Consider the following 15,261-nt stretch of genomic DNA (forward strand, 5'->3'; position numbering starts at 1 on the left):
TTTGTTTCTAGAAGAAAACTGCATCATCGCCCACCCTAAATAAGGCAGATCAATAATATTGTTGAATATTAACCCTCTGGGGTCTGAGGTGTTTTCTGGGCTCTGGAGGTGTTCTGACATGCTCTGACATTTGTGCTTATTTCTGTTACTTGTGACATTTTCATGGCTAAAGTATGATTACACTGTATTCAGCACAAACTCTGCTACAATAATATGTCAGCAGCATGTATGTAAAAGTTTGTAGTTTTGAGATAATGACATTTATGCGTTGTTTGTGAAAAAAACTAAAAAAAAATTGTCACTGAAATAAGGCCATGAAACCCATACTGATTATTTATTCATAAGACTTTTTAAAATTGTATCACATAGCCTAGAATATTTGCTTCAAAACTATGTGAAAATCATCCTGACAACTCATTCAGATAAGACAATATATTGATTTAAAATTTGTAAGACATGTTTTGTGTAAGAAAGCTTTATGCGGGAGGCATGAACACATCATTAATATGTATGGCTTTCACACCTGAGAAAGACAAAGACCCTCCCCTAATGTCCCTATTAGGTGCTATCAGGCCCTATCATTCTGAGCAACCTTGCACAAAGAATGAGGAGATTTAAAAAATAATGGCTTTTTCATTGTTTGGATTTATTTACAACACAACATAATCCAAATATACACAACAAATGACAAAAAACACACATTATTTAACACACTGAACTAAAGACAGAGACTTGAACTGTCACACACCTTTGTGCCATTCCTGAAACATAGTACATACCTTTCATTTCCATGGTGTTTGATTTTTCACTTTAGCATGTTAATGTACGGCGATTTATGTGAATGTTGAAGTCAGCAGGACTCATCAGTGACATCTGGTTCCTCTAAAAACAACAACAACAACAACAAAACAGCTGTGAACATGCTGATATCAAGAGAAACTATAGGGCTGCACAATTTGGGGAATATATTTTAGATTTTTCAGGTAAACCCTCTGGGGTCTAAGGTGTTTTTGGGGTCCTTGAGATGTTTTAACATGCCCTGAGATTTGTGCTTTTTTCAGTTGCTTATAAACATATTAATGGCAAAGGTGTAATTACACTCTATTTAGCACAAACAGGGCTACCATAATATGTGAGCAACATGTATATAGATGTTTATATTTTTGAGAAAATAATGTTTATGCATGGTTATTGAAATTTTTTTTTTTTTTTTTTTTTTTTTTTTAAATAAGGCCACAAAACACATACTAAATATGTGTCCACAAGACTTCTGAATAATGCATTTTGTCGCCTAGAGTTTTTTCTTCAAAATGATCTGAAAATCATCCTGCCTAATTATTCACATAAAACAATACATTGATTTAAATTTTGTAAGACACTTTTTGTTTGGAAAGGCAATATGCGAGTGGGCGTGATTCACACCTGAGGAGACAATGCCCCGCATAATGAGGCTGCATACTTAATGAGCCTTTCATTCAGGTGTGTCACAAGAAATAATGCGAGGACAATATATATATATATATATATATAAAATTGATTCACAGTTGTTGTTGTTGTTTTTTTCCACAAATTGTGCTTGCAATATAATATCCAAGGTAAACTTTTTTTTGTTGCTATTTTATTAAAAAGGTTATACAATTACAACAACAATTAAAATTGTAACAATATTTCCAGTGTAATCTTTCTTTGTAAAAACTAAAGTATACATTTTATCATACGTAATTCAATTCATATGAGCAGAAATTGGCAACATTATAAGCTTATTTGATGTGGCAGTATTTTACAGTAAAAACTTTATGATCTATCCGATTTTGTAGTCGATTTTTACTCATCTCAGTATAGCAATATAGTTTGGTAAAAGCTGTTCATTCATTCACACACAAAAACGCGATTCATTTTTAAACAGTATTTCTGCCAGCTAAAGTAGCTACACAACAGCGGGCATCTGTGCGTTCATTCATTCACACTCAGAAACGCGATTCATAAAACAGTCTTTTGCGTGTACAGACACTTGCGATTAGAGCAAAGCAGATATAGAACTGACCTATTCCTCAGCGGGAACCGTTGCTCCTCGAAATGAAACTTCCAGCACTTCTGAGGTAAATTCTCCAGGATTATTATTAAGATAGTATTATTCCTCACAGCGTTGTAAAGTACATGAGTCTGAAAGTGAACTCGCGGTGTGTGTTATCCAGCTGATGAGGGCGTTCACAGGTTTGTGTGGATCGCCTCAAATTATTTGCGTTTGAATAGCACGCGCTCTCCGTGGGCAGGGTCACATTAAAACTTAATGAGCTGAGATGAGAACGACTGATATCTCTCTCTTTTCATACATATTACATAAACTGTGAATATTTGTTTTTTATAAAAATTACTTCATTTAAAAGAAGAGAATTCAAGCTTCATGCCTGTGTGTCTGTATGCCTGTTTGACTGAGTATTCGCTGAGTTATAGTTCATTTTCGGACGCGTTTCAGAATTGACTACACTGACAGAGAGAAAGCAGAACTCGCATCATGTTTATTTTTCTTTATTTGGCAAAAAGCACAACACTTTGTTTTTATTGTGAGTATACACAAAAATAATACACACTTAACCCTCTGGGGTCTAAGGTGTTTTTGGGGCCCTTGGGATGTTCTGACATGCCCTGACATTTGTGCTTTTTTCAGTTATTTATAAACATGATAATGTCAAAGGTGTAAATTCACTCTACTGTATATAGCACAAACAGGGCTACCATAATATGTAAGCATCATGTATGTAGATGGTTGTATTTTTAAGAGAATAATGTTTATGCGTGGTTATTGAAAAAAATAAAAATGAAAGTTACTGAAATAAGACTACAAAACTCATACTAAATATGTGTCCACAAGACTTTTGACTAATGGACAGGGACGTGCACAGACATTTTGAGGGGCAGGGGCTCAAGTGAAATAAAGGGCACTTCTCATACTTACGTATTTTTTTTCTTTTTTTTAAACAAAAAAGTATATATATTAACGCAACTGACTTCCTTTTTAAAAAATTAAACTAACTAATAATTTAACTACATTTTAATTATTTTGGTGTTATCAGAATACATAACACTTTAAAATCAACACAAATATTCACTCTAAACTGAAGAGGGCTGTTGCTGCTATTTTGTTACAGATAGCAAAATCTGCTAATTTATTAATTACTCGTAAACAAAAAGTTAATTTATAAATATTGTTATTTTTAATGTTTAATGTTAACTTATTTCTACTTAGTTTTATTTATTAATGTACCAGATGCAGTTACTCAGATTTACTACATTTTTTAGAGTGTATCCTCCATCTGTTTGCATCTATAGATTTCTTCTAAATTCACCAATTTAGATTTCTAAATTTCAGGGGGAAAGACTCTTGATGTAAGTCATTAACTGGGGACGTTCTGTATGCAAATTAGGCGTCAACTAGTTAAAATGCGCACATTTGTATCTAATTGATAGGGCAATGCAGGTAAATAGGATAAACAAAATAATTTAAGCATATCACCTGGTGGTGATATATGCTTATTTTATTATTAACTTATTTTACTACATGGCTTGGTTGAATTCCAATGTAGAATGCTGTCTGTTATTTCTTGATAACAGACCGCTGTGCGGAGTATAACAGACCGTTGCCATGAAAATAGAGCGTTGCTATGGACTCACAGGATTCTAACCGTAGAGACGGAGCGTACTATTTTCTTTAGTGGAAGCAATACAATCGGGTTTAAATCAATAAACTCCCTTTTAAATCAATATTTTGTGTCAAATTAATTATTTATTTGGTAGGTAACTTAGCCATGTAATAAGCAGGATAATGTATAGCGAGAGAGAGAGAGAGAGAGAGAGAGAGAGAGGGAACGCTTCAGAACTCCTGACCTGATATTTAGATATACTATTCTTCAATAAATATATTTGTTTGACAGGGAAGCTGTGCGCAAACAGGAATATATATTATTTTTCAAAAAAAAAAAGCACCCCAGAAAAAAGGGCACTTTTTCTTCAGGAATAAAAAGGGCAGGTGCTCAAGCCCCCTTTGATGTCTATGTGTGCACGTGCCTGCTAATGGATGTTGTCGCTTCGAGTTCTGGCTTCAAAATTATGTGAAAATAGTCTTGCTTTATCGTTCACGTAAAACAATACATTGATTTAAATTGTGTAAGACAGGTTTTGCTTGGAAAGCCAATATGCGAGGGCAATTTCAACAATATTTCAAGTGTACTCTTTCTTTGTAAAAAAATATTATAGGCCTACATTTTATTATGTATTCATTAGTTTGAATATAGCCAACATTGGAACAGCTAACATCTTAGTTGATGACTTTATTTTTGACAAAAATAGTATTTAATATATATATATATATATATTTTATATATATATATATATATATATATACACATAGATACATACATACATACATATATACATACATATATTGGGGATATTCTGGGGATATCTAATTTGATTTTATCAATAAATTCCACTAGAAACAAACCTTGTTGTATTATTTTAATTTAATACTGTGAAGCTGCTTTGATACAATCTGTATTGTGAAAAGCGCTATACAAATATACTTGACTTGACTTGACTTGACTATATACATACATATATATGTACATGTATGACATATGAGCAGAAATTGCTAAACAAAAGCTTATTTGATGTGGCAGTATATTCTACAGTAAAAACTGTACCCAAATCTAGTCAACAAAATGTTGTCTTTCATATTTCGCCTGACTGTAATGTTGTTTTTATGAAATATTAGGGCATATAAATGTTAATTTGCAGTTTAATACGTTGCTTATACAAATTGCCTACATTTTATTTCAACATATTTCAGTCGATTTTTACTCAGTATAGCAATACAGTTTGCTAAAACATCATCATTCATTCACACAGAAACGCGAGTGTGCGAGCTGTGGTAAACAGCGCATCTCTGCCGTTCATTCATTCACACAGAAATGCGATTCACTTGAGAAGGAAAAAAAACTTACTACAGTATTCCTCAGCTCAGTCGGATCCTTGCTCCTCGAAATACCCGCACTTCTGAGGTACATTTTCCATTATTATTATTCCTCACAGCGCTGCGAGACGATGTAAACAAGTAGGCTACAATGATCTGATTAAACTTGTGTTTTCTCGAGCTGATATGGGGGCGTTCACAGGTTTGCATGGATTGCCTCAGTCATTTGCGTTTGAATAGCGTGCACTCTCCGTGGGCGGAGTCACATTAAAAATAATTAGATGAGATGAGAACGACTGACATCTCGCTCTTTTCTTACAGATTACATGAACTGAGAATATTTGTTTTTTATATAATTTACTTCATTTAAAAGAAGAGGATTCAAGCTTCATGCCTGTGTGTCTGTATGCCTGTTTGACTGAGTATTCACTGAGTTATTGTTAATTTTCGGACGCGTTTCAGAATGGACTTCACTGACAGATAGAAGGCAGAACTCGCTTCGGGTTTATTTTTCTTTATTTGGCAAAAAGCAAAACATTTGTTTTTATTGTGAGTATACACAAAAATAATACACATTTAACAGAATCGATTGATGTATGAAACGTGTTTGTAATATCAAAGTCAACAGACCAAATTAATCTCTTTTTTGACTGATAAAAAAAAAAGCGAGCTGGTATCACCGGCGATACCGCCGACCCCAGGGGGTTAACAGGATCGATTGATGTATGAAACGTGTATGGAAGATAAAAGTCAACAGAGTATTTAGAGTCTCTTTTGCACTGATAAGGAAAAACACGAGCTGGTATCGCCGGAGATACCGCCGACCCCAGGGGGTTAAACTTGCTTTTTAAAATGTACCGAATACACACACACACACACACACACACACACACACACACACACACACACATTTTAATCTGGCACCACCAGTTTTTATCTTACCTTAAAAATTATCTTCAAATCACGTTCTTCTAATTCTTCTGAGGTAAATCCAAGGTAAACAGCACAGCATAGCACAGCACAAACTTGATCAAAAGCAGAGGAGTAAGTTACTGAAGTCTCTGATTCTTTATTTTGAGGTGATGAGGGTGTTTACAGGTCTGCATTTCTCCGCATGGATCATTTGCATGTCAATTGCTCGTGCACGCGTGGGCATGGTCAAATTAAAGTTAATGAGGATTACTTAAAAATAGAATATTTGGTTTTTTTTATAATTTACATACTTTAAAAATAGAGATTCCAAGCGTTGTATAGACATGTGTTTCAAGTCTGTGTGACAAACATTCGCTGAGTTACAGGTCATTTTCTGTCGCATTTCAGAATGAGTTTCACATTGAGACTGACGGCAGAACGCACATCATTTTTATTTTCTTTGTTTTACGAAAAACACAACATTTTGTTTTTATTATGAGTGTACACAAATAAAAGAAGACATTTAACCTGTTAAGCTGCAACCCCACTTTTGAAAAATCCCCAGAAATGACATACCCAAACTGAAACAGATACAGTTCATGAACCCTTTGTACTAAAAGCACAAGTATGATCTCATTTGAAAGCTGACACCTGGCAGTTTATTGTAAATGTAGAATTAATTATTGTCATAATGAAAAAAATGTTATAAATAGCTTCAAAGTTTTGTAAAGTTATTAGAAATTAATTTTTATGAAACATCCTCATGAAAATAAAATTGAAGTTGGCACTGTAGCAATCTAGAAATGCACTACAGCTAAAGCCACATGTCTAATTTTATGTTTAAAATATGAAGATAATAAGTCCAAAACTCTGTATTTAGTTAAATGTTTTTCATGACCATGTCAAATGACTTTATTTTGATTTGACTCTAAAATGCAACTGATGTTTATTGTCATCTTCTAACCATCTATCCAGTATATTGTCTCTATTGTTTTGTGGTGCAAACGAGCCCCATTCAGTCTCAGTCTCCCCATGCACACATTCACACCTCTCCAGCCTGGTTATGGCTCTAAATATGCATTTCTTTTGTCTGCATTATAGTTACTAACGACTGGCTATTCACAGGCTATTCATAGGGTTTCAGTCCCTAATTTCTTTTCTCAAAGTTCACCTCACATTTTAAACTGTATCAAATGCATTTCTTGAATAAAGAAACATTTCAGTAAGCATTCAAAAAATCATAAAAGTATAACTGCTACTAGTGGCAGGTGCACCTAGGGCTAGCTAGCATGTTAGCTTAGCACACCATCAATACACGACAATTTATGAGATTAAAACCATGTTTGTGCTCCAAATTTACTTTATAACGCAATTCGAGTATTTTAAATAATCTTCTGTGATCTAATTTGGCTTCAGATAAAAAAATCAGACAGAAAATATACTATTGGTATAGTATTCTGCACAATGATAGTCTATATAGATTAGCATTACATTATAAATATAATCTATTATTATGATAATACCTGGCATGGCTTGAAAAGCACAGGTAACTCAAATATCATTGAACTCATGTTTATTGTCTTCAAAACATCTTTATCTGCATGTTACAGCGCGGTCTCTGTAGCTTTGTGTGTGTATCAGTGACGTCCTGGAATGTCACATAAATGTCACTCTTCTTCATGTTCCATATATGGACTATTCTTGTGCATATAGCGCCCTCAGGTTATTGGTATGAATTGAAAACACAGTATCAGAGTATCCAAGCGCTCATAATGATTACATCGACGCATTTGGGTATAAATTCAATAAATATTATTCCTGTCTATAGAAATCTGATGTAAACCTATGAGAATATATCAATATTTCTCCAAATCTGCACATTTTTTAGCTAAAAGCCCTGAAGGACGTTGTTTTGTGAATCGCTGTCATGATGACAGCACGGGAGTTTTTTTATGAATGAAAGCGGCTGACGCGCATAATTCATATTAAAGGTATCGACTCATTTTTTCATTTTATAACTCCTGACACAAATTAAGAAATAACTGTCGCTATAAGTTTCTCAGAATACAATAGTGGTCAAATACTGAAACTTGAGTCTTATATCTTTTTAATGATGTATAGTTTGTCAAGGTATAACATTAAATCTGATAGTAACTTTGAACTATATATTTAAAAAAAACGCTTCAGTGCGCCGACGCACTGGCAACGGTTAACAGTTTTGAATGATGTACAACACAAGTATGTAAAATCAAATTCAACAGAGTATTTTGCACTGATATGAAAAAAAACGAGCCTATCACGCCGGCGCGATTGCTGACCCCAGGGGGTTAAATGTCCCAAGCCAAAAGCCAAGGCAACAGTGGCAAGGAACCAAAACTCCATCAGGTGACAGAATGGAGAAAAAAAAAAACCTTGGGAGAACTAGGCTCAGTCGGGGGCCAGTTCTCCTCTGTTGCGAGATATCTGGTGAATATTATAATATTTAGACCCGTGTTTACTGTTAAATACTGTGTTTGTGGATATCTGCTCAAACATAGATATGTATACACGCGTTTTTGAGCCGTTTCCGCTCTACATCCTAAACTCCTCCCGTCGATGCAATCCACTTCCGTTCTGGCGGGCTGGGTTTGTTTTGCTAGCTAGCTCTGTTGTGCCGACAAAGCACTGATATCGCAGTGAAAAAGAGGATATAACAATTACAACATGAAGAAAGGTGGTTCGGGAACGACGTGTGCCGTAGTTGGTTGCAAACACTCGAGAAAGCACCTGAACGAGTGGTTAGATAGAGAGTGCCACGACCACAAACCAGCTGCGAAGAGGCAATGTCCATGCGCTCTATTGTTTACATTTTCATAATGATATATATTAATATATTAAAATATAATATTTTCATAGTGATGTAATTGTGTGGGCTGCTTTTGTATTTTACTTTTTAATACCTGTTAGGATTAAACACGCAATCTTTCTTGTTGAAGCCATTGTGTAGTTTCCTCAAAACAATGAATTAATCCAGTGTTATTTATGTACAGTATGAGCTTACTATGAAAGATGAACTGTGTTAAAAGAAATTGTAGCACTCTAAGGAACATAAGGCCTATCATTCATGATCGTAATTCAGTGCAATAATTAAATTAAATGAAATTACATCAAACTTTATTTTCACTCAAACAGTACAGGCACACTGATATATTGCACAGCATAAAGAGATAATGTAAATTGTGCATTATGTAAACAACGATCATGTTTGTATGACATGACATAACCGACTTTGTTGCTGTGCAGCTATTGATATGCCTCGGAGGCTTTCAGATTGTCCACTGCTTTTCCATCTATTGCCATGGATTGCACGAAGTAGGAGCAAATCTTGCTGTACGTCATGCTGGGCCACGTCGTCATGTTATCCTCCCTGTTCTGCACTGAATTTGGGTGGGGGAGAGTAACGCCATCTCCAGTCAAAGTAGTAGAACCGTGTTCCCAAGCTAGCATCGAAATCGCTGTGTTTACACCGGCAGATGCTGCGCAAACCACTTCCGGCGGAAATGAAGTGCATTTGTGTAGAGTTATGGCGCCGCCCAGGATTTGGTGCGTTAACTTGTGTATAATATGGTTACCATAATGTTTCATATTTTGGAGAGGGCTGTGCGTTTGAATGTTTCATATTCAAAACGCGCTGTGCGTTTGAAAAGCAAAACGCACCAAACATTAGGTTTCATGGTTTTACTCCAATCTCATTTCATAACATCATAACGAATGGAAACATTTGAAGTGACATATGATATTCAATATATTTTTCTCTAGCGTAGTTGTTACTGAAGTGTTCCTTTTGAAAGATTTATAGGCTGCTATAGGTTATTGTTATTATTATTATTTTATGCAGCACTGTGCGTAGCCTATGCCTACAAGGCACAACAAACCTGGTGTTCATTATATATTGTTGGAAACATTTGTGTGTGTGTGTGTGTGTGTGTGTGTGTATTCTGTGAATTTTAAAAAGCAATTTTAACCAGAAAAATCTAAAATATATTCCCCAAACCTCTATAGTTTCTCTTGATATCAGCATGTTCACAGGGTTTTTTTTTTTTTTTTTTTTTTTTTTTTACTGGGATCAGATGCCCCACTGATGAGTCCTGCTGACTTCAACATTCACATGAGTCTCTGTACATGAACATGGTAAAGTGAAAATCAAACACCTTGGAAATGAAAGGCATGTACAATGTTTTTAGGAATGGCACAAATGTCTCTGTCTTTGGATCATTGTTTTCAATAATGTGTTTTTTTTGTCATTTGTTGTGTATCTTTGGATTATGTTGTGTTGTAAATAAATCCAAACAATCAAAAAGCCATTCTTTTTAAAATCTCCTCATTCTTTGTGCAAGGTTGCTCAGAATGATAGGGCCTGATAGCTCCTAATAGGGCCATTAGGGGAGGGTCTTTGTCTTTCTCAGGTGTGAAAGTCATTAATATTCAGGATGTGTTTACAGACTAGGCTTACATATTAATGAGATGATCACGCCTCCTCGCATAAAGCTTTCTTACACAAAACACGTCTTACAAATTTTAAATCAATATATTGTCTTATCTGAATGAGCAGTCAGGATGATTTTCACATAGTTTTGGAGCAAATATTCTAGGCTACGTGATACAATTTTCAAAAGTTGTGTGAAGAAATAATCAGTATGGGTTTCACGACCTTATTTCAGTGACACATTTTTTTTTTCATAAACCACGCATAAATGTCTATCTCAAAACTACAAACTTTTACATACATGCTGCTGATATATTATTGTAGCAGAGTTTGCGCTAAATACAGTGTAATCAGACTTTAGCCATGAAAATGTAACAAGTAACAGAAATAAGCACAAATGTCAGAGCATGTCAGAACACCTCCAGGGCCCAGAAAACACCTCAGACCCCAGAGGGTTAACCAAGAAGCAAGGTAAGCGGCCGCTTAGCACCCGCAAGTGACAAAACATTTGCAGGAATTTTATATTTTTTTCATATTTATACAGACGTATGACCCACATGGACTGCATAAGTTTAAGAAAAATATTGTTTGGGGTGAGGGGAAGGGAATGGACTCTATGAAGATTGAATTTGCAACAGTTTCTAAAACTGTAAAATGCTTCTATTTCATGCATGATTTGCTTCTGACAGCACTGAACAAGCTAGCAGTGCCATCTAGTGGCTGTGCACAGGACACAGTTAGCATCTCAGCCAGGGTTCAAAATTAACACCACACACCAAATGGAAATTAACTGAAACAGACTTACTTATCAGTTGGCTGGGATTTTTTATTTATTTTTATTAATACTAACAATGCATTGTTGAGAGAACAGGATATGTCTTAGTATGAATATCAAATTGTGAAGGTTGTGATGTATTCATATAAATATACATTCTGACTGTAAGGACCAAGGTTAGAGCTAGGCTGTGTGAGGGCTTAACCCTCTGGGGTCTGAGCTGTTTTCTGGCCCTGGAGGTGTTTTGACATGCTCTGACATTTGTGCTTATTTCTGTTACTTGTGACATTGTCATGGCTAAAGTCTTATTACACTGTATTTAGCACAAATTCTGCTACAGTAATATATCAGCAGCATGTATGTAAAAGTTTGTAGTTTTGAGATAATGACATTTATGCGTGGTTTGTGAAAATACCAAAAAAAATTGTCACTGAAATAAGGCCATGAAACCCATACTGATTATTTCTTTACAAGACTTTTGAAAATTGTATCACGTAGCCTAGAATATTTGCTCCAAAACTATGTGAAAATCACCCTGACTGCTCATTCAGATAAGACAATATATTGATTTAAAATTTCTAAGACGTGTTTTGTGTGAGAAAGCCATATGCGAAGAGGCGTGATCATCTCATTAATATGTAAGCCTTTAACACCTGAGAAAGACAAAGACACTCCCCTAACTGCCCTATTAGGAGCGATCAGGCCCTGTCATTCTGAGGAACCTTGCACAAAGAATGAGGAGATTTAAAAAAAGAATGGCTTTTAGATTGTTTGGATTTATTTACAACACAACATAATCCAAAGATACACAACAAATGACAAAAGAGCACATTATTGAAAACAATGATCCAAAGACAGAGACCTTTGTGCCATTCCTAAAAACATTGTACATACCTTTCATTTCCAAGGTGTTTGATTTTCACTTTACCATGTTCATGTACAGAGACTCATGTGAATGTTGAAGTCAGCAGGACTCAGTTGCATCTGGTCCCTGAAAGAAAAGAAAAAAAGTGAACATACTGGTATCAAGAGAAACTAGGCCTGCACGATTTTGGGAATAAATTTTAGATTTTTTAGAAAATTGCTTTTTAAAATTCACAGAATACACACACACACACAAATGTTTCCAACAATATATAATATAATGAACACCAGGTTTGTTGTGCCTTGTAGGCATAGGCTATGCGCAGTACTGCATAAAATAATAATAACAATAACCTATAGCAGCCTATAAAGATTTCAGTAACAACTATGCTAGAGAAAAATATATTGATTATAATATGTTACTTCAAATGTTTCCATTTGTTATGATGATTGTCACGTTAATTACAGAAAACAAAGGGAGAACTCAAATGCAAAGGGAAAAAGATATTTATTACAAAAGAAACACTAAACACAAAACAAAACCCACAAGGGGGAAAACATAACTAAATACAAAACAACAACTTCAAAAACGAACATACCAAAAGGGGTCACGGGAGAACAGGAGACGTGTACAAGACAACGATCCGACACAGACTGCAAACACAAAAGAACTTATAAAAGGGACAAATCAGGCAGGTGATGAGGAACAACAGGTGGGGCAAATGAAACCAATAATGAGATAACAAGGAGGGTGGGGTCAAAACAGTGACAGGAACACAAACACCACATGTGCTACACGAGACAGGACAGGCATGTGACATTACCCCCTCCTTAAGGAGCGGCTACCAGACGCTCCACTAGGGACGGGAGGGACAGACCAGGGCGGGACGGGAGGGACAGACCAGGGCGGGACGGGAGGGGAGGGACAGACCAGGGCGGGACGGGAGGGACAGACCAGGGCGGGACGGGGAAAATGGACAGTTCGGGAGGCCAGGGCGGAGCTGAGAGTCCATCGGGCGGCCAGGGCGGAGCAGAGAGTCCATCGGGCGGCCAGGGCGGAGCAGAGAGTCCATCGGGCGGCCAGGGCGGAGCAGAGAGTCCATCGGGCGGCCAGGGCGGAGCAGAGAGTCCATCGGGCGGCCAGGGCGGAGCAGAGAGTCCATCGGGCGGCCAGAGTCCATCGGGCGGCCAGGGCGGAGCAGACTCTCCCTCGGGCGGCCAGGGCGGAGACTCTCCCTCGGGCGGAGACTCTCCCTCGGGCGGCCAGGGCGGAGACATTCCCTCGGGCGGCCAGGGCGGAGACTTTCCCTCGGGCGGCCAGGGCGGAGACTTTCCCTCGGGCGGCCAGGGCGGAGACTTTCCCTCGGGCGGCCAGGGCGGAGACTTTCCCTCGGGCGGCCAGGGCGGAGACTTTCCCTCGGGCGGCCAGGGCGGAGACTCTCCCTCGTTTCCCTCGGGCGGCCAGGGCGGAGACTTTCCCTCGGGCGGCCAGGGCGGAGACCTTCCCTCGGGCGGCCAGGGCGGAGACCTTCCCTCGGGCGGCCAGGGCGGAGACCTTCCCTCGGGCGGCCAGGGCGGAGACCTTCCCTCGGGCGGCCAGGGCGGAGACTTTCCCTCGGGCGGCCAGGGCGGAGACTCTCCCTCGGGCGGCCAGGGCGGAGACCTTCCCTCGGGCGGCCAGGGCGGAGACTTTCCCTCGGGCGGCCAGGGCGGAGACTTTCCCTCGGGCGGCCAGGGCGGAGACTTTCCCTCGGGCGGCCAGGGCGGAGACTCTCCCTCGGGCGGCCAGGGCGGAGACCTTCCCTCGGGCGGCCAGGGCGGAGACCTTCCCTCGGGCGACCAGGGCGGAGACCTTCCCTCGGGCGGCCAGGGCGGAGACTCTCCCTCGGGCGGCCAGGGAACAGGCACCGGCTCAGGAACAGACATCACCGGCTCGGGCACTGGAACTGGCACCACCGGCTCGGGCACTGGAACTGGCACCACCGGCTCGGGCACTGGAACAGACACCACCGGCTTGGGCACTGGAACAGACACCACCGGCTTGGGCACTGGAACTGGCACCACCGGCTCGGGAACTGGCACCACCGGTTCAGGAACAGACACCACCGGCCCAGGAACAGACACCACCGGTCCAAGTGTGTGCATAGCCCACACACACCACATGGCTGTGGCCATAATGGCCAGTGTCGCGGTCACTGAGGGCTCAGGAACAGACGGCTCCGGCTCAGGAACTGGCACCACCGGCTCGGGCACTGGAACTGGCCCGGACACTGGAACTGGCACCACCGGCTCGGGCACAGGAACTGGCACCACCGGCTCGGGCACTGGAACTGGCACCACCGGCTCGGGCACTGGAACTGGCACCACCGGCTCGGGCACTGGAACTGGCACCACCGGCTCGGGCACTGGAACTGGCACCACCGGCTCGGGCACTGGAACTGGCACCACCGGCTCGGGCACTGGAACTGGCACCACCGGCTCGGGCACTGGAACTGGCACCACCGGCTCGGGCACTGGAACTGGCACCACCGGCTCGGGCACTGGAACTCCCACCACCGGCTCGGGCACTGGAACTGGCACCACCGGCTCGGGAACTGGCACCACCGGTTCAGGAACAGACACCACCGGCCCAGGAACAGACACCACCGGTCCAAGTGTGTGCGTAGCCCACACACACCACATAGCTGTGGTCATAATGGCCAGTGTCGCGGTCACTGAGGGCTCAGGAACAGACGCCTCCGGCTCAGAAACAGAAACAGAAACAGACACAGGCTCAGGAACTGGAACAGACACAGACACAGGCACAGGCACAGGCTCCGGCTCAGGAACTGGAACAGACACAGACACAGGCACAGGCACAGGCTCCGGCTCAGGAACTGGAACAGACACAGACACAGGCAAAGGCACAGGCTCCGGCTCAGGAACTGGAACAGACACAGACACAGGCACAGGCACAGGCTCCGGCTCAGGAACTGGAACAGACTCCGGCTCAGGAACAGACACTGGCTCCGGCTCAGGAACAGACACTGGCTCCGGCTCAGGAACAGACACTGGCTCCGGCTCAGGAACAGACACTGGCTCCGGCTCAGGAACAGACACTGGCTCCGGCTCAGGAACAGACACTGGCTCCGGCTCAGGAACAGACACTGGCTCCGGCTCAGGAACAGACACTGGCTCCGGCTCAGGAACAGACACTGGCTCCGGCTCAGGAACAGACACTGAAGGTTTGAAGGGCGTCTCCAGGATCCGAGCTAAACGCTCTAAATAGCCGATCAG

General features: G+C 40.4%; 1 protein-coding gene across 1 annotated transcript in view; it reads left to right on the forward strand.

The window, feature by feature from the left end:
* LOC311289848 (uncharacterized protein) overlaps positions 1–15,261 on the forward strand; it is a gene marked incomplete at its 5' end in the record, with an annotated part of 137,000 nt that overhangs the window by 14,110 nt on the left and 107,629 nt on the right. The gene's annotated exons all lie outside the window — the stretch shown is intronic.

Source organism: Rutilus rutilus (genome assembly GCF_951802725.1).
Source record: "Rutilus rutilus genome assembly, chromosome: 4".
Classification (NCBI taxonomy): domain Eukaryota; kingdom Metazoa; phylum Chordata; class Actinopteri; order Cypriniformes; family Leuciscidae; genus Rutilus; species Rutilus rutilus.